This window comes from Hemiscyllium ocellatum, chromosome 6 (assembly GCF_020745735.1).
Source record: "Hemiscyllium ocellatum isolate sHemOce1 chromosome 6, sHemOce1.pat.X.cur, whole genome shotgun sequence".
NCBI lineage: Eukaryota > Metazoa > Chordata > Chondrichthyes > Orectolobiformes > Hemiscylliidae > Hemiscyllium > Hemiscyllium ocellatum.
The window spans coordinates 89,712,664-89,737,116 of NC_083406.1; the positions used below are offsets into that span (position 1 = coordinate 89,712,664).

The 24,453-nt window shown below is 44.5% G+C and overlaps 1 non-coding gene across 1 annotated transcript; it reads right to left on the minus strand.

Moving 5' to 3' along the window:
- Nucleotides 1-5,428: 5,428 nt before the first annotated feature.
- trnae-uuc (transfer RNA glutamic acid (anticodon UUC)) lies at nucleotides 5,429-5,500 on the minus strand. The gene has a single exon. It is a non-coding gene; the product is annotated as a tRNA-Glu (tRNA).
- Between the last annotated feature and the right edge of the window lie 18,953 nt (nucleotides 5,501-24,453).

The following is a 24,453-nucleotide window of genomic DNA, read 5'->3' on the forward strand; positions in this document are numbered from 1 at the left end:
TGAACTATTCTCAGCTCGTCCCCCTACACAATCCCATCATCATCCATGTGCTTATCAAAGGATTGTTTGAATCTCCTTAATGTGACTGAGTTGACTACATTAGCAGGTAGGGCATTCTACACCCTCACTATTCTCTGCATAAAGAACCTGCCTCTGACATCCGTCTTAAATCTATCACCCCTCAATTTGTACTTATTCCCCCTCGTACATGCTGATGTCATTCATCCTAGGAAAAAGACTTTCATTGTCTACCCTATCTAATCCTCGTCTGGAGTGCCAGGCCTCTAGGAATTCTCTGGCATGACTTTGCTTAGCCTGTGCCAAAATAGATATGTTGTCCCAGACGAAATGGTGAGTTTTTTTCCTCCGTGTGTAGGGCTACTAGGGAGACAGGGTCGTGTCTTTTTGTGGCTAGCTGGTGTTCGTGTATCCTGGTGGCTAACTTTCTTCCTGTTTGGGTAAAAACAAAGACTGCAGATGTTGGAAACCAGGTTTTGGATTAGTGGTGATGGAAGAGCACAGCATTTCAGGCAGCATACGAGGAGCAGCAAAATCGACGTTTCGGGCAAAAGCCCTTCATCAGGAATAAAGGCAGAGAGCCTGAAGCGTGGAGAGATAAGCTTGAAGAGGGTGGAGGTGGGGAGAAAGTAGCATAGAGTACAATAGGTGAGTGGGGGGGGGGGGGGGGGGGGGGGGGGAAGGTGGATAGGTCAGGGAGGAGGGTGGAGTGGATAGGTGGAAAAGAAGGTAGGCAGGTAGGACAAGTCATGGGGACAGTGCTGAGCTGGAAGTTTGGAACTAGGATGAGGTGGGGGAAGGGGAAATGAGGAAACTGTTGAAGTCCACATTGACGCCCTGGGGTTGAAGTGTTCCGAGGCGGAAGATGAGGCGCTCTTCCTCCAGGCATCCGGTGGTGGGGGAGCGGCGGTGAAGGAGGCCCAGCACCTCCATGTCTTCAGCAGAGTGGGAGGGGGAGTTGAAATGTTGGGCCACAGGGTGGTGTGGTTGATTGGAGTGGGTGTTCCAGAGATAATCCCTAAAGCAGTCTGCTAGGATGCGTCCAGTCTCCCCAATGTAGAAGAGACCGCATTAGGAACAACGGATGCGATAAATGATATTAGTGGATGTGCAGGTAAAACTATGGTGGATGTGGAAGGCTCCTTTAGGGCCTTGGATGGAGGTGAGGGAGGAGGTGTGGGCGCAGGTTTTGCAGTTCCTGCAGTGGCAGGGGAAGGTGCCAGGATGGGAGGGTGGGTTATAGAGGGGGCGTGGACCTGACCAGGTAGTCACAGAGGGAACGGTCTTTGCGGAAGGTGGAAAGGGGTGGGGAGGGAAATTTATCCCTGGTGGTGGGGTCTTTTTGGAGGTAGCAGAAATGTCGTCGGATGATTTGGTTTATGCAAAGGCTGGTAGGGTGGAAGGTGAGCACCAGGGGCATTCTGTCCTTGTTATGGTTGGAGGGGTGGTGTCTGAGGGCGGACGTGCAGGATGTGGACGAGATGTGTTGGAGGGCATCTTTAACCACGTGAGAAGGGAAATTGTGGTCTCTAAAGAAGGAGGCCATCTGGTGTGTTCTGTGGTGGAACTGGTCCTCCTGGGATCAGATACGGCGGAGGCAGAGGAATTGGGAATACAGGATGGCAAGAGGTAGGGTGGGAAGGGGTGTAATCCAGGTAGCTGTGGGAGTCGGTGGGTTTGTAAAAAATGTCAGTGTCAAGTCGGTCGTCATTAATGGAGATGGAGAGGTCCAGGAAGGGGAGGGAGGTGTCAGAGATGGTCCAGGTAAATTTAAGGTCAGGGTGGAATGTGTTGGTGAAGTAGATGAATTGTTCAACCTCCTTGCGGGAGCATGAGGTGGAGCCAATGCAGTCATCAATGTAGCGAAAGAAGAGTTGGGGAATGGTGCCGGTGTAATTACAGAAGATTGACTGTTCTATGTAGCCAGCAATGAGACAGGCATAGCTGGGGCCCACACATGTGCCCATGGCTACCCCTTTGGTCTGGAGGAAGTGGGAGGATTCGAAGGAGAAATTGTTAAGGGTGAGGACCAGTTCGGCCAAACGAATGAGAGTGTCGGTGGAAGGGTACTGTTGGGGATGTTGGGAGAGGAAAAAATGGAGGGCTTGGAGGCTCTGGTCATGGCGGATGGAGGTGTAGAGAGATTGGATGTCCATGGTGAAGATGAGGCATTGGGGGCCGGGGAAACGGAAGTCTTGGAGGAAGTGGAGGGCGTGGGTGGTGTCTCGAACGTATGTGGGGAGTTCCTGGACTACAGAGGTAGGACAGTGTTGAGGTAGGGGTAGGTGGAGATGAGTTCAGTGGGACAGGAGCATGCTGAGACAATGGATCGGTAATGTTTGTGGCAGTCCTTGCATGGAATTTTGTAGACGACGTTGGTTTTGTCCATGGGTTGTACTGGGTCTTTTAAGTTTGTTAGTTTTTGTTTGAGAGTGTTGGTGGGTTTGCGTGCTACTAGGATTCCAGGGGTCTTAGTAGTCTGGCTGTCATTTCTGAAACTTCTTTGATGTATGGTAAGGTGGTTAGGGTTTCTGGCTGTGTTTGGTCTGCTTGTCGTGGTTTGTTCTTGAGGAATCTGCGGACGGTATTTTTTTAAAAACTCTCTCTTTAGATCCTTCCTAGCTGATCTGTAACTCTCCATCACCTCATCTGAACCATCTTGCCTCATCAACACATAAGCCTCCTTCTTCTGCTTAACAAGAGATGCAATTTCTGTAGCAAACCACAGTTCCCTTTCCTTATCACTTCCTCCCTGCCTGACAGGAACATACCTATCAAGGACACGCAATATCTGTTCCTTAAATGATCTCCACATTTCCATTGTCTGCAGCCCCTGCATTTTCCTACCCCATTCTAAGCATCCTAATTCTTGCCTATTCGCATTATTATTGCCCTTGTCCCATTGATAACTCTTGACCTGTGGCATGTACCTATCCCTTTCCATCACTAAACTAAATGTAACTGAATTATGGTCACTCTCTCCAAAATGCTCACCTACAACTAAATCAAACACCTGGCCTGATTCATTACCAAGCACCAGATCCAGTGTGGCCTCCCCTCTTGTCGGCCCTTCGACATACTGTGTCAGGAAACCCTCCTAGACATATTGGACAAATACTGATCCATCTGACGTACTAGAGTTATAGCATTTCCAGTCAATGTTGGGGAAGTTAAAGTCCCCCATAATAACCATCCTGTTCCTTTCACTCCTACTCAGAATAATTTTGCTAATCCTCTCTTCCGCCTCCCTGGAACTCTGCAGAGGCCTATAAAAAAACTCCAAGCAGTGTGACCTCTCCTCTCCGCTCCTGTTTCTAACCTCAGCCCACACTACCTCAGTAGACGAGTCCTTGTCAAAAATTCTCTCAGCCACCGTTATACTATCCTTGACTAATAAGGCCACGCCCCCCCCCCCCTTTTACCGCTTTGTTTGTTCTTTATGAAAGATCTAAACCCTGGAACCTGCAGCATTCATTCCTCACCCTGCTCTATCCATGTCTCCGAAATGGCCACAACATCGAAGTCCCAGGTACCTATTCATGCCGCAAGCTCACCTACCTTATTTTGGATACTTCTGGCATTGAAGTAGACACACTTCAAACCACTTTTCTGTCTGCCTGTACATGAATAAGAAATGTTTGGTGAGATTGCAGACTATTTAAGTATTGATTGACTAGTAACTGTTAGATGTGTTGCTGGAAAAGCACAGCAGGACAGGCAGCATCCAAGGAACAGGAAATTCGACGTTTCGGGCATAAGCCTGATGAAGGGCTTATGCCCGAAACGTCGAATTTCCTGTTCCTTGGGTGCTGCCTGACCTGCTGCGCTTTTCCAGCAACACATTTTCAGCTCTGATACTCCAGCATCTGCAGACCTCACTTTCTCCTCCTAGTAACTGTTAGATGGTGTCTTTGTACATCAAAGCTGTTAGGAATGCAAGTAGTATGTTGACATTCATTTAAAGAAGATTTGAGTACCTCAGTAGGTTTTTTAACCAACTCTTTACCTTAACCAAGAAAGGATGCACTTGCCATAAAGGGATTACAGTGAAGGTTTACTAGACTGATCCCTTGGATGATAGGATTGTCATTTGAGGAGAGATGAAGTTGACTATGTCTGTATTAGCTGGAATTTAGAAGAATGAGCGATCTCATTGAAATGTTTAATATTCTGATTGGACTTGACAGATTGGCTGCAGAGATGATTTCCCCTTGTCAGGGCCATCTAGAACAAAAGGTTATGGTCTGGGGATATGAGGTGGAATTCCTTCATTCAGTGAGTGGTGAACAAGTGAAATTCTTGACTACACATGTCTGTGGTAGTCAAGTCAAGAATATATTGAGAAAGGTAAAACATCAAAGGAGATGTGCAGTATTGGCCGAATGGCTTACACTCCTTCCTATGTTCTGTTTCTATGTTACTCACCAAAGTTAGATTTTATTAACTGTACCAAACTACAGCATTATATCATACTTAAAATATAAAACATGCTTCATACAAAGCCTCAAAAGGGTTAATGAAATGTACACACGGGGATTAACAGAACATCAATTACTCGGTGAGGTGAGGAAAAAGCCTTTTCACTCAGCCAGAATTTAGGGTAAGGAATGCACTGCTTCGAAGTGTGGCAGAAGTAGGTTCGGTAGAGGCATGCAAGAGGGCATTGGATACTTATTTGGATAAAAATAGCATGCAGTGAAATGCAATGATGTTCATTTAATGAGCTGGCCCCGACATGATGGGCTAAATGGCCTCCTCCTTCGCCGTAGCACTTCCGTGATTGTGTGAAGTACCATACAAAATATGACTAATTATGCAGCATCGACTGCCTCAGTTCTGAGTGACCGAATTTAACTCGCCGTACGAAGACACCGTGATAATAGCATTAAATATGCTACATTCAGAATCACTCCGTTCAGAATCTGCATTAATATGTTATACTCAAAACCAAAGCACAGAAAGATGGAATTAGATGTAAGGACACCAAAGCTCTGAGTGACAACTGAAAACTGCCTGATTCAAATCAACGAATTGTGTTTCCTAAAGAATTAGCAGTGTCTGCATTTAAAGTACAGCATCTAGAATTACAGCAAATGTAACGCCAATTAAAAACCTACAACTCCTATCCGCTGGTTTTCCAGAAGTACAGCAGCACGTTGGTGTGTTTCTCTGTGAAATGGCACTGCGCTGCTCATGTAGCAGCGATCCCAGCTGGTCTGACCCAGCAAATGTCTCTCATCGCTACAACTGGGTTAATTAAATGCGCAGTGAGAACAGAGTGCCAACAATATTATAAAGTAAGAATTGTTAGCAACGTAACCTAGATAATGCATTTTTAAAAAAAACAGGTGATAAATCGTAATATCAATATTTTAAAAATTAAGATAAATTAGATTATGAAAAAGTTGTATTCCCATACCGGGAGTCGAACCCGGGCCGCCTGGGTGAAAACCAGGAATCCTAACCGCTAGACCATATGGGAGGCTGAGTAAAGTTCGGCCGATTGTCAAGATGTTTTACAACTTCCTGTGATGTTCAGAGTTTGTTAGTCATTCATACAATGAGACAGCAATCTAACTGATGCAGTCATCATTTGCAACTCAGTTCAAATTGATCTTGATTTAGTTCGTAATATAAAGTTATGGGCTCAATCTTTAATCAAGGATAATCCACTGCACTGACAATTTAATGCTCATAGTAGGTAAAGTTACAATCTTTATACTGCTCAGGCTCCACACCTGTGAGACGAATACAAAAAAAAAGACTTTTCCCATTCACAAAGACTCGAAAGACTTACCAAAGACAGTAAAATCTCACACTGCCAATTGCAGAAACATTGGAATCATGGAGGTTTTACAGCACAGAAAGAGATCCATCCTTCCACATGGTCATCAAGCATCAATCAATTCTAATCTAATTTTCTGGCATTTGGCTCGTAGGCTTGTGTGCATTGGCATTTCAAATAAACAATTAAATGTTATTTAAATTCTTAAACTGTTCCTGCCTCTGCCACCCCTTTAGGCAGTGAGGTCCAGATACTCACCATCCTCTGGATTTAGAGTCATAGAGTAGCCCATGCTGACCCTCATCCCAAAATACATCCGCTCATACTTTTCAGGATTCAATTTCATTTGTCTCTATTCAGCTCATTTGACCAATCTGTCTACATCAACCTAAAACTTTCTTGCTCACTGCTTACACCACCAATTTTGTGTCATTTGCAAACTATTGATCATACCCGCTACAGTCATGTTTAGATCATTAATGTACTGAACAAACAAAGGGACTCAGCACTGAACTGCAATAACTGTACTTGCTAGTTTGCCCTTATAGTTTAATTTTCATCCTCTTCATTATTTACCAGTATGATAATATACTTATACTTTATTCATATAGTTTACCAGCAATCTTTGCCACATAGTTTGTTGTTTCTTTCAGTTGGATATTTTTTCAATTTCCACTCAGCTTCCTGAAGTCAATGACCAGCTCCTTCATTTTGCTGATATTGATGGAGAAATTGTTTTCTTTACACCATGCTGTTCAGCAATCTATTTCCTGTATTCTGTCTCATTGCTGTTTGATATTTGACCTTCAATGGTGGTGTCATCAACAAACTTGTAATTGGAGTTGGGGTGGGACGTTAGGCTGATGGGTGGCTTGGTGGAGAACCTACAACTGGTGATGTTCCTCTATATCTGCTGTCCTTGTCCTTCCAAATGGAAGTGGTCATTGGTTTGGAAGGTGTCTAAGGATCTTTGGTGAATTTCTGCAGTGCATCTTGTAGATGATGCACACTGTTGCTTTTGAGCATCAGTGATGAAGGAAATGGATGTTAACGAATTTAGTGCGAATCAAGTTAGCTGCTTTGCCCTGGATGTTGTCAATCATCTTGAGTGTTGTTGGAGCTGCAAACATCCAGGCAAGTGTTCTGACACAGTCCTGACTTGTGCCTTCTTGATAGTGAGAAAGCATTAGGGGTCAGAAAGTGAGTTGCTCACTGCAGTATTCCTAGCCTCTGACCTGCCTTTGCAAACACCGTATTTATATAGTAAGTCAGTTCATTTTCTGGAGAATGGTAGCCCCCAGGATGTTGATACCACAGGACTCAGTGATGGTAATACTTTTGAATGTCAAGGAGTGGTGATTAGATTGTCTATTATTGGAGATGGTGATGACCTAGCATTTTTATGGATTAACATTCACTTGCTACTTTTCAGCTGAACTGAAAATGTGTTGCTGGAAAAGCGCAGGAGGTCAGGCAGCATCCAAGGAACAGGAAATTCGACGTTTCAGGCCAGAGCCCTTCATCAGGAAGGGCTCTGGCCCGAAACGTCGAATTTCCTGTTCCTTGGATGCTGCCTGACATACTGCGCTTTTCCAGCAACACATTTTCAGCTCTGATCTCCAGCATCTGTAGACTCACTTTTTACTTTTCAGCTGAAGCCTGGATGCTGTTACACATGGACTGCTTCAGTATTTGTTGAGTCAGGAATAGTGCTAAATATTGTGCAATAATCGGCTAACATTCCCATTTATGATTTTATGATGGAGGGAAGGATGCTGATGAAGATGCTTGGCCTAGATTATCCTGAGGAACTCCTGCAGAGAAGTCCTGGAGCTGCAACTTGCCCCTTTTAAATAGGTGTAAAAAGTGAGGTCTGCAGATGCTGGAGATCAGAGCTGAAAATGTGTTGCTGGTTAAAGCACAGCAGGTTAGGTAGCATCCAAGGAACAGGAAATTCGACGTTTCGGGCCAGAGCCCGATGAAGGGCTGATGAAGGGCTCTGGCCCGAAATATCGAATTTCCTGTTCCTTGGATGCTACCTAACCTGCTGTGCTTTAACCAGCAACACATTTTCACCTTTTAAATAGGTGCCTACTTCACTCGAATGTCTCCCATTGTCCCAGAAACTCTCTCTCCTGCACCTTATCTAAGACTACATTCTATATTACTATTTGTACTCTTTCAGCGCATGGCTTTGGGAATAATTTGGGACATAGTTGCCTTTGTGATTCTACTCATTCGTTTCTTCCTTTGCTTTTGACAATCTGTTTGTAGGACTTTAATATCTACACTCTCCAATTTGTTGATACCAATGTGCATTGTAATTTCTACTTCTTCCTGTTCTCACTGTAGAAAATGTTGCACTATCTATGAGGTGACTTAACTTTGCACTGATGAAGCAACATGTCTTGTGGGACTCACAAAGATAGTTTAAAAAATGCCTGCTTATCCCCAGCCGATGATGAGCACATCACTACTCTTTACTGCTCCCTCCTGTGCATTGCTTACCCATTGGTACCAAGGTTTGGATTGCATTCTTTCACTCTGGCATCAGTCCCAGTCATCTCTAATGTTGAGGTCCAGTTTGAGAATGACATACACCCCCAGACTTCCTACTCTTCAGATGGTGACCCATCCACAATCTTAAATTCTGACTGCCTGTGATGTGACAACCTGCTGGAAAGTAAGATCCAGGAAACCCTCTTCCTCCCTGATGCTTTATAGTGATTCCAGCCTGCCGACCCCCCCACCCCAGTCTAGGAAATTCAGAGCTTGAGATCAATCATATACAGACACTTCCTGCACATGTAGTCCTTCAAGGCATAAGTCCCATGTAAAGCCCCGCATGGCCCACAAATTGCAAGTAGTGAGTTTCTGTTGCGGAGTCCATCAAACTATCAGTGAACTTTCGGAATGGCATGGTACCTTTTCAAAAATAAACTGCTAAAAAGATAAGTCTTCACACAGAAATTTTGATTCACACTTACTAACTAATGGGAAAGGTTAGTGCCTAATATAATATTTTACAGTCATGTCAGTAATGTCAATTTGCTAAGTAGACGTTTATTATGATCTTTTGAGTGACACTGAAACACAGATCAGAATACTTCTACGAGAAGAAAAATTCTAGGTCCAATTATATGTTCACACATATTGCCAATCACAGGTCAGTAAGATAATTTGTTCAGCGCAATCTAAAAAGCAATGCTGAGAATTCAGGGGATCTGAGCAATTTGCGTTAGAACTATAAAGGAAATTATGTGGTAAGTTCAGCTTGCTCACATCTAAATCACAGATGAATGCTGAGATAGGATACTCTTTGCCCTTACTCATGCTTAACTCACAGATGCATGTTTGAGATAAAATACATTTTGCATCTTCTGCATGTAAACTGTTGTGTGAAAGGAACACTTATAATTGACCTACATGAAGTTTCACTTTGATATCATTAAGTAACAAAAATTGCAAATGGCCACTCACTCAAAATACCTTAAACTTATGCTAATCCTTTTACAAAAATGTTATCATTCTTAGGATACTTTCAACACCAATATTCCTTTTCCATCCCTATCTATCCATGTGGAGGTGGTGGAGGGCTTTTTTCTTGCAATTCTGCAGTCTCAATAGTGAAGGCATTCTTACCATGCTGTTAGGTAGGGCCATTCCATCAATCAAAGCATGGTTCCAAAGAAGCGTTATATTGGACTCAAAATGTTAACTGTGTTTTCTTCTCCACAGATATTGGTAGGGTTGCTGAGTTTTTCTTACTTTTCTTATCTCCAGCATCCACAGTATCTTGCTTTTATTTTTATAAACGAATGGTGCTGCAATAGTGTACAACTTGGAAATGATGGTGCACTTGTGCACCCCCTGCTCTCCTTTCAGATGATATACATGCTATGAAATGCTACCGGAAAACTTTGATGGGTTGTTGTAATGCCTCCTAACGATGGCTCATGCTGTAGCACAGTGTGTGGTAGGGAGATGCCAATCAAGCACACACTGAGTTTGTTCTGGTCAGTGTCAAACTTTCTTGATAGTTGCTGAAACTGACTGAAACCAGGCAAGTGGAGAGTGTTCGGCTATATTCCTGATGGTATGTGTAAATGGCAACAGAGCTTTGGAAAACCAGGAAGTGAGCCAAGGGAATGTGCTTACACTGCCACTTGGGGGTGATGTTCATTGCCTGGCACTTGCATAGTGCAAATGTTCCTTGTGCAAATAGAAGCATAGAAACATAGCAAATAGGTGCAGGAGCATGCTATTCAGCCCCTTGATCCTGCACCTCCATTCAATATGATCATGGTTGATCATGCAATCTCAGTATTCCATATCAGCTCAAGTGTGAATGTTGTCCAGATTCTAGAATGATCCTAGCATGTCGAAATAGACTGCTGCCTTCTATGAGAAATTGTGAATGGAGCTGAATGCTACAATCAGCAGTGAACAATCAGACTTTTAATCTTTGGGTGGGGGCAATGTCATTGATGAAGCAGCTGAAGATAAATAGATCAATGATACATCTGCAGTGATATCTAATGTTTCAGATTATTGGTTCCAATAATCACAACCGCCACAAGGACTGGTGCTGAGTCCACGACTTTTCATCATTTATATAAATGATTTGGATGTGAGCCTAAGAGGTATAGTTAGTAAGTTTGCAGATGATACCAAAATTGGAGGTGTAGTGGACAGCAAAGAAGGTTATGTCAGATTACAATGGGATCGTGATAAGATGGGCCAATGGGCTGAGAAGTGGCAGATGGAGATTAAATTAGATAAATGTGAGGTGCTGTAAATCTTACACTTAATGGTAAGGTTCCTAGGGAGTGTCGCTGAACAAAGAGACCTTGGAGTGCAGGTTCATAGCTCCTTGAAAGTGGAGTCGCAGGTAGACAGGATAGTGAAGAAGGAGCTTGGTATGTTTTCCTTTATTGGTCAGAGTATTGAGTACAGGAGTTGGGAGGTCATGTTGCGGCTGGACAGGACATTGGTTAGACCACTGTTGGAATATTGCGTGCAATTCTGGTCTCCTTTCTATCGGAAAGATGTTGAGAAACTTGAAAGGATTCAGAAAAGATTTACAAGGATCTTGCCAGGGTTGGAGGATTTGAGCTAAAGGGAGAGGTTGAATAAGCCAAGGCTGTTTTCTCTGGAGCATTAGAGGCTGAGGGGTGACCTTATAGAGGTTTACAAAATTATGAGGGGCATGAATAGGGTAAATAGGCAAAGTCTTTTCCCTGGGTTTGGGGAGTTCAGAACTAGAGGGCATAGGTTTAGGGTGAGAGGGGAAAGATATATATGAGACCTACGGGGCAACGTTTTCACACAGAGGATGGTACATGCGTGGAATGAGCTGCCAGAGGAAGTGGTGGAGGCTGGTAAAATTACAATATTTAAGAGGTATTTGGATGGGTACATGAATAGGAAGGGTTTGGAGGGATATGGGCCGGGTGCTGGCAGGTGGGACTAGATTGGGTTGGGATATCTGGTCGGCATGGATGGGTTGGACCGCAGGGACTGTTTCCATGCTGTACATCTCTAAGACTCTAAACATAACTTGGTGCATCCATTTGTAGACTCTTCGCGTCATCCTCACCGCTTGCCTTTCCACCTATTTGGTGTCATCTGCAAACTTGGTTATAGTGTATTCACTTTCATCATCCAGATCAGAGAGTCATAGAGCCATAGAGATGTACAGCATGGAAACAAACCCTTTGGTCCAACTCATTCATGAAAATTATCCTAAATTAATTTTGTCCATTTGCCTGCATTTGGCCCACATCCCTCTAAAACTTTTCTTTTCATATACCTATCCAGATGCCTTTTAAATGTTGTAATTGTAGTTGGCTCCACCACTTCCCCTGGCAGCTTATTCCATACACTCACCATCATCTGTGTGAAAATCCTGCCCCTTAGGTCTCTTTTAAATCTTTCCCTTCTCACCTTAAATCATTCGACGACATTTCCGAAAGCTCCAAATGGACCCCACCACCAGGGATATATTTCCCTACCCACCTCTTTCCACAATGACCGTTCCCTCCGTGGCTACCTGGTCAGACTCAAGCCCCCCCCCAACACCCACCCTCCTTTCCTGGCACCCTCCCCTGCCACTGCAGAAATTGCAAAACCAGCGCCCACACCTCCCCCCTCACCTCCATTCAAGGCCCCAAAGGAGCCTTCCACATCCATCAAAGTTTTACCTGCACATCCACCAATATCATTTACTGTATCCGTTGCTCCCAATGCGGTCTCCTCTACATTGGGGACGCCTCCTAGCAGAGAGCTTTAGGGAACATCACTGGGACACCCACACCACCGCCCTGTGGCCCAACACTTCAATTCCCCCTCCCACTTTGCCGAGGACAGGTCCTGGGCCTCCTCCACCGCCGCTCCCTCACCACCCAACGCCTGGAGGGAGAACGCCTCATCTTCTGCCTCGGAACACTTCAATCCCAGGGCATCAATGTAGATTTCACCAGTTTCCTTATTTCCCCTTTCCCCACCTCACCCCAGCTCCAGCCTTCCAGCTCAGCACCATCCTCATGACCTGTCCTACCTGCCTATCTTCCTTTCCACCAATCCACTCCACCTTCCTCTCTGACCTATGACCTTCATCCCCACTCCCATTCACCCATTGTACTCTTTCCTACCTTCCCCCGCCCTCCTCTCTGACCTATCACCTCCATCCCTACCCCCATTCACCTATTGTACTCTATGCTACTTTGTTGCCTTCCCCACCTTCTCTCTCCACTCTGCAGGCATCCTGCCTCTATTCCTGATGAAGAGCTTTTGCCCGAAACGTCAATTTTCCTGGTCCTCAGATGCTGCCTGACCTGCTGTGCTTTTCCAGTACCACTCTAACTTAAACATATGCCCTCTAATTGTGGATTCCACACCCAAGGGGAAAGACCTTGTCTATTTATGCCATCCATTCCCTCATGATTTAATAAATCTCTATAAGGTCACCCCTCAGCCTCGGATGCTCCAGCCTCTTCAGCCTCTCCCTATAGCTCAAACCCTCCAATCCTGGCAACATCCTTGTAAATCTTTTCTGAACTCTTTCACAACATTCCTCCTAAAGCAGGGAGACCAGACCCAAAGTGTCCTAACCAATGTCCTGTACAGCCCCAACATGACCACTCAACTTCAAACTCAATGCACTAATCAATACACCTCTCCCTTACTTCTCTCCAAGGCCCCAAGGGATCCTTCCATATCCGCCACAAATTGACCTGCACCTCCACACACATCATCTATTTCATCCGCTGCACCCGATGTGGCCTCCTCTATATTGGGGAGACAGGTCGCCTATTGCGGAACGTTTCAGAGAACACCTCTGGGACACCCGGACCAACCAACCCAACCACTCCGTGGCTTAACACTTTAACTCCCCCTCCCACTCCACCAAGGACTCCTCCATCACCAGACCATAACAACACGACGGTTGGAGGAAGAGCACCTCATCTTCCGCCTGGGAACCCTCCAACCACAAGGGATGAACTCAGATTTCTCCAGTTTCCTCATTTCCCCTCCCCCCACCTTGTCTCAGTCGAATCCCTCAAACTCAGCACCGCCTTCCTAACCTGCAATCTTCTTCCTGGCCTCTCCGCCCCCACCCCACTCCAGCCTATTACTCTCACCTTGACCTCCTTCCACCTATCACATCTCCATCACCCCTCCCCCAAGTCCCTCCTCCCTACCTTTTATCTTAGCCTGCTGGACACATTGTTCTCATTCCTGATGAAGGGCTTTTGCCCGAAACGTCGAATTTCCTGTTCCTTGGATGCTGCCTGACCTGCTGCGCTTTTTCAACAACACATTTTCAGCACCAACCAATACAGGCAAGCATACCAAATGTTTTCTTCACGATCCTATCCACCTGTGACTCCACTTTCAAGAAACTATGATACTGCACTCCAAGGCCTCTTTGTTCATCAACACCCCCCAGGACCTTACCATTAAGTGTATAAGCCCTGCCCTGATTAGCCTTTCTAAAATGCAGCATCTCACATCTATCTAAATTAAACTCCATGTGCACTCCTCAGCCATTTGGTCCATCTGATCAAGATCCCATTCTTCACTGTCTATTACACTTGCAAATTTGGTGTCTTCTGCAAACTTACTAAACGTACCCCCTAAGTTCACATCCAAATCATTTATATAAATGATGAAAAGCAATGGACACAGCATCGATCCTTGCGGCACATCGCTGGTCACAGGTCTCCAGTCTGAAAAACAACCCTCCATCACTACCCTCAGTCTTCTACCTTTGAGTCAGTTCTGTATCCAAAGAGTAAAACATCCATCCCAAAATACTCTTTACTCTTTATACCATGATAGCTAATCTTGCTAAACAGTCTACCATGAGGAACCTTGTTGAACACCTTACTCAAGTCCATATAGATCACAGTCATTGCTCTGTCCTCATCAATCCTCTGTTACTTCTTCAAGAAACTCAATCAAGTTTGTGAGACACGATTTCCCCCATGGGGAGAAAGTGAGGACTGCAGAAGCTGGAGATCTGAGCTGAAAAATGTGTTGCTGGACAAGCTCAGCAGGTCAGGCAGCAGCCAAGGAGCAGGAGAATCGATGTTTCGGCCATAAGCCCTTCTTCAGGAATGATTTCCCCCACATAAAGCCAAAAAGACAATCCCTAATCAGTCTTTGCCTTTCTAAATACATGTACATTCTGTCCCCCAGGATTCCCTCCAACCACTTGCCCACCAATGATGTCAATCTTGCCAGTCTAGAGTTCCCTGGCTTTTCCTTACCACCTTTCTTAAATAGTGGCACCACATTAGCCAACCACATTAGCTCTTCTAGCACCTCACCTGTGGCTATTGCTGATACAAGTATCTCAGCAAGGGGCCGAGCAATCTCTTTCCTAGCTTCCCACTGAGTTCTGGGGTACACCTGATCAGGTCCTGGAGATTTATCCACTTTTTGTGTTTTAAGTCAGCCAGCACCTCCTCTTCTGTAATACGGACATTTTTCAAGATGCCGATATTTATTTCCCCACATTTTATATCTTTCATATTCTTCTCTACAGTGCACACTGATACAAAATACTCATTTAGTATCTATCCCCATCTTCTGTGGTTCCATAAATAGGTAGTCTTGCTGATCTTTGAGGGGAAATTGAGGACTGCAGATGCTGGAGATCAGAGCTGAAAAATGTGTCGCTGGAAAAGCGCAGCAGGTCAGGCAGTATCAAAGGAGCAGGAGAATAGACGTTTCAGACATAAGTCCTTCTTCAGGAATGAGGAGGGTGTGCCAAATGGGCTGAGATAAAAAGTAGGGAGGAAGGACTTGGGGGAGGGGCGTTGGAATACGATAGGTGGAAGGAGGTTAAGGTGAGGGTGATATGCTGGAGTGGAGGTGGGGGCGGAGAGGTTGGGAAGAAGATTGCAGGTCAAGAAGGCGGTGCTGAGTCCAAGGACTGGGACTGAGAAAAGGTGGTGGGAGGGGAAATGAGGAAGGTGGAGAAATTTGCATTCATCCCTTGTGGTTGGAGGGTTCCTAAGCGGAAGATGAGGCGCTCTTCCTCCAGGCGTCATGTTGCCATGGTCTGGCGATGGAGGAGGCCAAAGACCTGCATATCCTTGGCGGAGTGGGAGGGGGTGTTAAAGTGTTCAGAACGGGGCGGTTGGGTTGGTTGGCGCAGGTGTCCCAGAGGTGATCTCTGAAACGTTCCGCAAGTAGGTGGCTGTCTCCCCAATGTATTAGAGGCCACATCGGGTGCAGCTCATGCAGTAAATGATGTGTGTGGAGGTGTTGGTGAATTTTTGATGGATACAGAAGGATCCCTTGGGGCCTTGGAGGGACGTGAGGGGGAAGGTGTGGGTGCAAGTTTTGCATTTCTTGCGGTTGCAGGGGAATGTGCCGGGAGTGGAGGTTGGGTTGGTGGGGGGCATGGACCTGACGAGGGAGTCGCGGAGGGAGTGGTCTTTTCGAAATGTTGATAGGGAAGGGGAGGGAAATATATCCTTGGTGGTGGGGTCTGTTTGGAGGAGGCAGAAATGACAATGGATGATATGATGTATCTGGAGGTTGGTGGGGTGGTAGGTGAGGACTAGTGGGGTTCTGTCCTGGTGGCAATTGGAGGGGTGGGGTTCAAGGGCGGAGGAGCGGGAAGTGGAGGAGATGTGGTGGATAGCATCATCAACCACGTCTGAGGGGAAATTGCGGTCTTCTGGAGGCCATCTGGGTTGTTCGGTGTTGGAACTGGTCCTCCTGGGAGCAGATGCGGCGGAGGCGAAGGATTGGGAATATGGGATGGCGTTTTTACAGGGAGGCATGGTGGGAGGAGGTGTAGTCTAGGTAGCTGTGGGAGTCAGTCAGTTTATAATAAACGTCTGTGTTGAATCGGTCGTCTGAGATAGAAATGGAGAGGTCTGGGAAGGGGAGGGAGGAGTCTGAAATGGTCCAGGTAAATTTGAGGTCGGGGTGGAAGGTGTTGATAAAGTGGATCAACTGTTCAACTTCCTCGTGGGAGCACGAGGTAGCGCAGATACAGTCATCGATGTAGCGGAGGAAAAGCTGGGGGTGTGTGGTGGTACCAGCGTAGCTACAGACTATTCCACATATCCTGCAAAGAGGCATACATCTCTGGGGCCCATGCGGGTGCCCATGGCTACTCCTTTGGTTTGGAGGAAGTGGGAGGATTGGAAAGAGAAGTTGTTCAGAGTGAGGACCAGTTCAGTCAGTCGAAGGAGGGTGTCAGTGGAAGGAAACTGGTTGGTTTGGCGGGAAAGGAAGAAGCGGAGGGCTTTGAGTCCTTCGTGATGGGGAATGGAGGTGTATAGGAACTGGATGTCCATGGTGAAGATAAGGTGTTGGGGGCCGGGGAAGCGAAAATCATGGAGGAGGTGGAGGGCGTGGGTGGTGTCCCGAACGTAGGTGGGGAGTTCTTGGACTAAGGGGGACAGGACTGTGTCGAGGTTCTTTGAGGGGCCCTATTCTCTCCCTGTACCCTTTTGTCCTTAATGTATTTTTAAAAGCCCTTTGGATTCTCCTTAATGCTATTTGCCAAAGCTATCTCGTGTATCCTTTTTGCCCTCCTGATTCCCCTCTTAAGTTTATTCCTACTGCCTGAATACTCTTCTGGGGAATCATTCAATTTCTCTTGTCGATACCTGACATATGCTTTCTTCTTATTCTTGACCAAAATCTCAATTTCTCTTGTCATCCAGCATTCCCTACACCTAGCAGCCTCGCCCTTCACCCTAAAAGGAATTGATTGTCTCTGGACTCTTGATATCTTAGTTTTGAAGGCTTCCCATTTTCCAGCCATTCCTTTACCTGAGAACATCTGCCCCAAACAACTTTTGAAAAGCTCTTCCCTAATACCATCAAAATTGGCGTTTCTCCAATTTAGAACTTTAACTTTTAGATCCAGTCTATCCTTTTCCCTCACTATTTTAAAATGTAATATAATTATTGTCATGGCCCCAAACTGCTTCCCCTACTGACACCTCAGTCACCCGCTCTGCCTTATTCCCCAAGAGTAGGTCAAGTATTGCTTCTTCTCTAGTAGGTACATCCACATACTGAATCAGAAAACTTTCTTGTACACACTTACTAAATACCGCCCTATTCAAGCCCTTAACACTATAGCAGATCCAGTCTATGTTTGGAAAGTTAAAATCCCCTACCATGAGCACACTATTATTCTTACAGCTAACTCAGATCTCCTTACAAATTTATTTCTCAATTTCCCACTGACTACCGAAGGTTTCTATCATACAATCCTAGTAAGGTGAGCATCCCGTTAATATATATTGTAAATAACGTGATGCCAACACTGATCCCTGTGGCACACCACTCAATGCAGGTTGCCATCCTGGAATTTCCCCCTTCTCCCTACGTCCTGCCTTCTATTAGTTAGGCAATCCTTTTCCCATGCTAATGTACAACTCCAAAACTAATTTGACAGGCATGATTTCCTTTCATGAAGTTAGGCTAACTCTGTTTGATCATATTAAGCGGTTCTAAAACCTTTGATATTTCATCTTTTGTAGTAGATTCTGACATTTCTCAATAGCAGATATAAATAGCCTATTGTTAATGTTTGTTTGTCTGTTTCCCTTTTTAAGTAAAGGTGTTCCATTGGCAGTTTCCCAATCCTCTGGGATTTTTCCAGAACCTAAGGATTCTTTGAAAGTTAGTACCAGTGCATCCATATCTCTGTAGCTACTCCTTTTAATATCAGAGGATACATTCCATCAGGTCCAGGGGAGTTATTGGTATCTAAGCCCATTAGTTTCTCTAGTAGTATTTCTCTTATGATAGTTGTTGTAGCAAGTTTTGAGAAGATTTGTAGCTCAGGTTGAGGGTCTGGATGTAGGTTTACTCGCTGCTTGCTTCACCCGGAGGCCTACTGAGATTGTTACCTAGTAGGGTGATGAAACATCTGGAAATGAACCTTCCAGCTCAGTGAGCAAACCTACATCCATAGTTGTTGTATTTCCTCTCCCCCTTATACCCATGACTATATAGTATTTTGTTTTGAATGCTATTAATATCTTCTAGTTTGAATACCGATGCAAGGTACGTATTCAACTCCTCTCCCATTTTCTAATTCCTCATTATTATTTCCCCAACTTTGTTCTCTGAGGGACTCATGTTAACTTAGGCCTCTATCATTCTATTGAAAGACGCTCCTGCTGTGTGTCTTGATATTACTTGCAAGTTTACCATCAGTTTATCTTCTCACTCTGTTTTGTTTTGTTTTGGTCAGTATGTGTTAGTTTTTAAATCTTTCCCAATCCTTTGGTTTACCACTAACCTTTGCCATATTCTGTGTTTTTTTTACTGTCAATTTTATGCCACTTTTAGCTTTCCTGGTTAACTATGGTTGGTTTATCCCCTTCTGAAAGTCCTTCTTCCTTACTTGGATATATCTTTGCTGTGAATCATGGACTATTTTCTATTGTTACTCAAACTTCCTTTCTGCTAATCTCCTTTCCCAATCGACTCCAGCAAATTTTGCACTCATTCCCCTGCAGTGAAGCTTGATTAAGTTTAGCACAGTTGTTCTAATTTACGTTTCCCCCTTTTAAACTGTTAAATTCTATCATGTTTGGATCACTGATTCGGAGTGGATATTTTACTCTTAAATTATTTAAAAAACCTATTGTATTACACATTACCAGATCCAAAATGCCTGATCCTTGGCTGGATCCACAATAAGGGTAAAAAATGAGGTCTGCAGATGCTGGAGATCACAGTTGAAAATGTGTTGCTGGTTAAAGCACAGCAGGTCAGGCAGCATCCAAGGAATAGGAAATTCGACGTTTCGGGCATAAGCCCTTCATCAGGAATGAGGAGAGGGTGCCAGGCAGGCTAAGATAAAAGGTAGGGAGGAGGGACTTGGGGGAGGGGCGATGGAGATGTGATAGGTGGAGAACGTGGCTGAAGAGTTTCTGTGCAGAGGAGATGACCTGGGGGGTGCAGTGAGAGAGAGACTTACTGAAATCCTTGTAGAGGGAGGAAGAGAGCTTCCTGTGCAGAGGAGATGACCTGGGGGGTGCAGTGAGAGAGAGACTTACTGAAATCCTTGTAGAGGGAGGAAGAGAGCTTCCTGTGCAGAGGAGATGACCTGGGGGGTGCATAATACCCTGTATATTGTTCTCAGAAACTGTCCCGAGTGCACTTGGTGGAGTATAACGTGTAGGATGTGAGACGATTCACTTTAATAATAATAGAAAAGCCAATTTTTTTTAAAAAGGCATGTAATTTGTAAACGTTAATGTTCAGAGTGACTCAGATGGTGTTTTGTACAAGAAATCTAGGAAGTTAACATGCAGCTCACAGCAAGTAAATAGCCTGAGAAATGACATGCTTGTATTTACCCTGACCTTAAATTTACCTGGAAAACCCTGACCTTAAATTTACCTGGACCATCTCTGACACCACCCTCCCCTTCCTGGACCTCTCCATCTCCACTAATGATGACCGACTTGACACTGACATTTTTTACAAACCCACCGACTCCCAAGCTACCTGGATTACACCTCTTCTCACCCTACCTCCTGCAAAATGCCATCCCGTATTCCCAATTCCTCCGCCTCCGCTGTATCTGCTCCCAGGAAGACCAGTTTCACCACAGAACACACCAGACGGCCTCCTTCTTTAGAGACCGCAATTTCCCTTCCTACATGGTTTAAGATGCCCTCCAATGCATCTCATCCACATCCTGCCCCTCCGCCCTCAGACCCCACTCCTCCAATTGTAACAAGGACAGAATGCCCCTGGTGCTCACCTTCTACCCTACCAACCTTTGCATAACCCAATCATCCGACGACATTTCCACCACCTCCAAAAAGACCCCACCACCAGGGATATATTTCCCTCCCCACCCCTTGCCGCCTTTCACAAAGACCATTCCCTCCGTGACTACCTGGTCAGGTCCACACCCCCCCTATAACCCACCCTCCCATCCTGGCACCTTCCCCTGCCACTGCAAGAACTGCAAAACCTGCGCCCACACCTCCTCCCTCACCTCCATCCAAGGCCCTAAAGGAGCCTTCCACATCCATCAACGTTTTACCTGCACATCCACCAATATCATTTATTGTATCCGTTGCTCTCGATTCGGTCTCCTTTACATTGGGGAGACTGGACGCCTCCTAGCAGAGTGCTTTAGGGAACATCTCTGGGACACCCGCACCAATCAACCACACCGCCCCGTGGCCCAACATTTCAATACTCCCACCCACTCAGCCGAGGACATGGAGGTCCTGGGCCTCCTCCACCACTGCTCCCTCACCACCCGACGCCTTGAGGAAGAATGCCTCATCTTCTGCCTCAGAACTCTTCAACCCCAGGGCCTCAATGTGGACTTCACCAGTTTCCTCATTTTCCCTTCCCCCACCTCACCCCAGTTCCAAACTTCCGGCTCAGCACTGTCCCCATGACTTGTCCTACCTGCCTATCTTCCTTTCCACCTATCCACTCCACCCTCCTCTCTGACCTTCATCCCACCCCATTCACCCATTGTACTCTTTGCTACCTTCCCCCACCCTCCTCCCTGACCTATCACCGTCATCCCCACCCCCACTCACCTATTGTACTCTATGCTATTTTCTTCCCACCCACACCCTCCTCTCATTTGTCTCTCCACCCTTCAGGCACTCTGCCTGTATTCTTGATGAAGGGCTTTTGCCTGAAATGTTGATTTTCCTGCTCCTCGGATGCTGCCTGAACTGCTGTGCTTTTCCAGCACCACTCTAATCCAGAATCTGGTTTCCAGCATCTGCAGTCATTGTCTTTACCATGCTTGTATTTATCCCAAAAGAACTAGAAAATAAGAGTAAGCAAGTTAGACTTGTATAGGACTTTGGTGAGATCACACCTGGAGAATTCTATTCAATTTTGCTCTCTCTATATTTAAAGGAAGAGACATTTGTCTTGAAGTACAACATTACAAAGATTCACTAGTATATTTTCCCAATTGAAAAAAACGCTCTTTCTGTGAGAGGCTGAGCAACTTGTGCATATACTGTCTTCAGATTAGCATTGAAATGTACAAAATCCTGTGAAATAGACACCTAAAGGTTGTTTCCCCTCACTGGAGAATCTGGAACACAGCAGCAGTCTCAGAAAGAGAGTCGGTCATTTAGGACCGAGGTGAGGAGAAATTGCTACATTCAAAGTGTGGTGAATCCTTGCAAATCTCTATCCCAGAGGCTGTGGCTGCACCATTGTTGAAGGCCATGACCGACTGATTTTTGGATTCTTTGAGAATCAAGGAAAATGAGGAGCAAGGGGGAAGGAGAATTTCAGGCTGAAGGTTAGGCATGACACAGGCTAAAGGGGCTAATTTGCAATTTCTTATGTTTACAATCATGCTCCCATACCTAAGCTTAAATCATTAATATAAATCACAAGGAGGAGAGCTTTACTAAAAAGTCTCAAAAAGTATCATTTCCGCCAGACTGATAAAGAACAGCTCATCACTACTCCCTGATTTCTATCTCTTAATTGATTTAATATTCACTCTACTACTACATCTTAATTCTTGTTTACTTTGTTAAGAAGTTTAAAATTATAGGATCTTAGAATTATAGAATAGTTGCAACACAGGTCATTTGTTTGTGCTAGCTCTTTGCATAAGTCACATTGTTTTGCCCATTCAGTGCTGGCTGGAAATAACAATCTGTGGGATCTATGGAATCTAACTGCTAATGCTGCCAGAGAAACTTGAAACAGAAAGAGTAGCTTGAGATAATGAGTGGTCTGTTTCCTCATCCTCAGCAGATGGGGAATAACCTCTTACCGATATCCTGTGCTTTACTTTTCTATTTTCTTTGTTTTGTGATTTTCTCTTCCAGGAGTATGAAAAAAAAGGGTTAAGCATAACCTTAAACATCTCTATTTTTATTAGGCTTCTGTGTACTAGAGTTTGTCTACAATGTGTGGATGCCACATCTTGAGACAACCAGTAAGCAGCATGGGTAATGAAAGGAAGATGTTCTCTCACTTAAATGCTGCAAACCAGTTAAAAAAAGAAATTACGACAATGAGACTTCAACCCCAGCCTGCGAAACTATGTATCTCAAATCAACTATTCAACTATAAATATCACACTACTAGAGAAACCCATTAATACCGCAACATCACTGTATCTCCTCATCATGAATAATTCAGAGACCGATCTGTAAGCTTTTTTAAGCTCTTTAAACTCTTCTTTAAGCTTTCATCTCTTTGGACTCACTCCTTAATTCTAATCTGCGTGTATGTGTGTATTGTTAGTTCTTTTTCTTGTGTGTAGTCAATAACAAACTAATTTTTTAAAATTAATTCAATTGTAAAATTGACTCATCTTAAGATCTAAGTCATTTGGCTCTTGAAGAAGGCTTGCCACAAGGGCAAGGGATCCTTTTAAAATTAACCTTGTGGCAAACAGCTGAGGGGTTTGGGGAATAAAGAGGAGGAGCTAATTGATCCCTCCTCACCCGGTGGTTTAACAATTTGGCAAACTACCTGGTAGGGAAATTTGTCTTAATTCTGCTTAAATGCAATTCATCCAGGCTGTATTGTTTTCTCTCCCCAAGAACCAGTCCCAATGTTACAGCAATCTAAGCCCATGCTGCCTTTCAGCACCATCTCTCAGCTTTCTATTTTGATACTGGCACATACAGCCACCCAGAGCAACCTGGAAAAGGCCACCTTTGAGGCTGTGCCCACTGGTCTATTTTTAGCACCATAAAATTTGCATGTGAGGCCTCATCCCTTGTCATACTTTTATAATTGGAACTGATTTGAACCAAGGCCACTCACTGGCCACTCTTTACTGTCCTCAGACTGCAATGCAGTTGCTCAGTGACAACTCTGACCCTGAAAACAAATTGCATTCCTGGAATCAGCTCTGCAACCACAGAGATGTCTATGTGTGCCCACACTTTATAATCACTCATCAATAGGGTTGTTCCTATTTTCCACTCATTCCCATAAGTTGAAACACACATGGTGCTAAGAACATGGCCTTTGCTGTAATCATTACAGGAATCAGCACTCTGACAATTTTTTTGATATAATAACCTGTTGGAGACTGAGATGCATTCAGGTGACTTCTGCATTATCTGCCTGGTCCTGCCTCATTGTTTCAATGAAACTTTAAAGTTTTGCAGATGCACCGGTGTGGCTCTAGCTACCATTGACACTCCAAACCCCCCAAACTCAAACTTATCCAGCCATGGAGACAGTTCCTGTATACAGTATGTGGCTATCCAGGGACATTCCATTTGGAACTGCATGTGCATCTAATGGGACAGAATCATGCCTATACTATTGGTTTACCCTATCATGCCTGTACTATTGGTTTGCAACCTGTTAATTTATGAGACATAAAAAATTTAGAGTTTAAAAGGTCTCCTATATTTTAAAATCAATTTTATGATTCCAGTTTATTTTCTTGGATCTTGACCTTACTTCAACACTTGGAGTTGCTCAAATATGTCGCTTTTTGTTCAGCACTTAATTGCATCCCAAATTATGGTTTGTTCGAGTTAGTTCATAGATGTTAACTGACTGGCTTGTTATCTGAGTTGTCTGAGTTATCTTTTTGTGTTTTTTTTAAATAGAGGTGTAGGATTTGCAAGCCTGTTGGAATGGTGCAGTATAATGAGGAAACATAAAGTTTGACCTGAGAAGTTAGATGCAACCAAGATGGAAAGAGACGAAAGCAGTTTGTGGTTTTATGACTCTTTAGGGTAACAAACCCTCTCAAATTGCTGACGTTACTGACTACAAACTCATTTTATGTATTTTACAAATGAATGATAAGGGGGAAGTAGCTGCAAGATGTCCCTTGATGACTCAGCAATACTTGCAAAGGTATTTAGAAAATCAAGCAAGCTAACCGCAGATATTAACTTTTCACGTGATGAGCTTTCTCAACCAATTTCTGTGTTTCACTCAATTACAACTAGTCTGGAACAATGCCCTGTCCTAGGTAACTGCATTGTGTCCAAAGAATGCCACAGTTTAATTCTGCACGTAATTTATTTCTCTGTAAAATTTGCAATATTTCTAAAAGAATTTCTTGCATTTTTTTTTCAGTTTTATGTTTTATTTTCATAAGTAATACAAGGTGATCAAGACCTGTTGCAGATATCACATACATGTTTGAAACACATATTTGA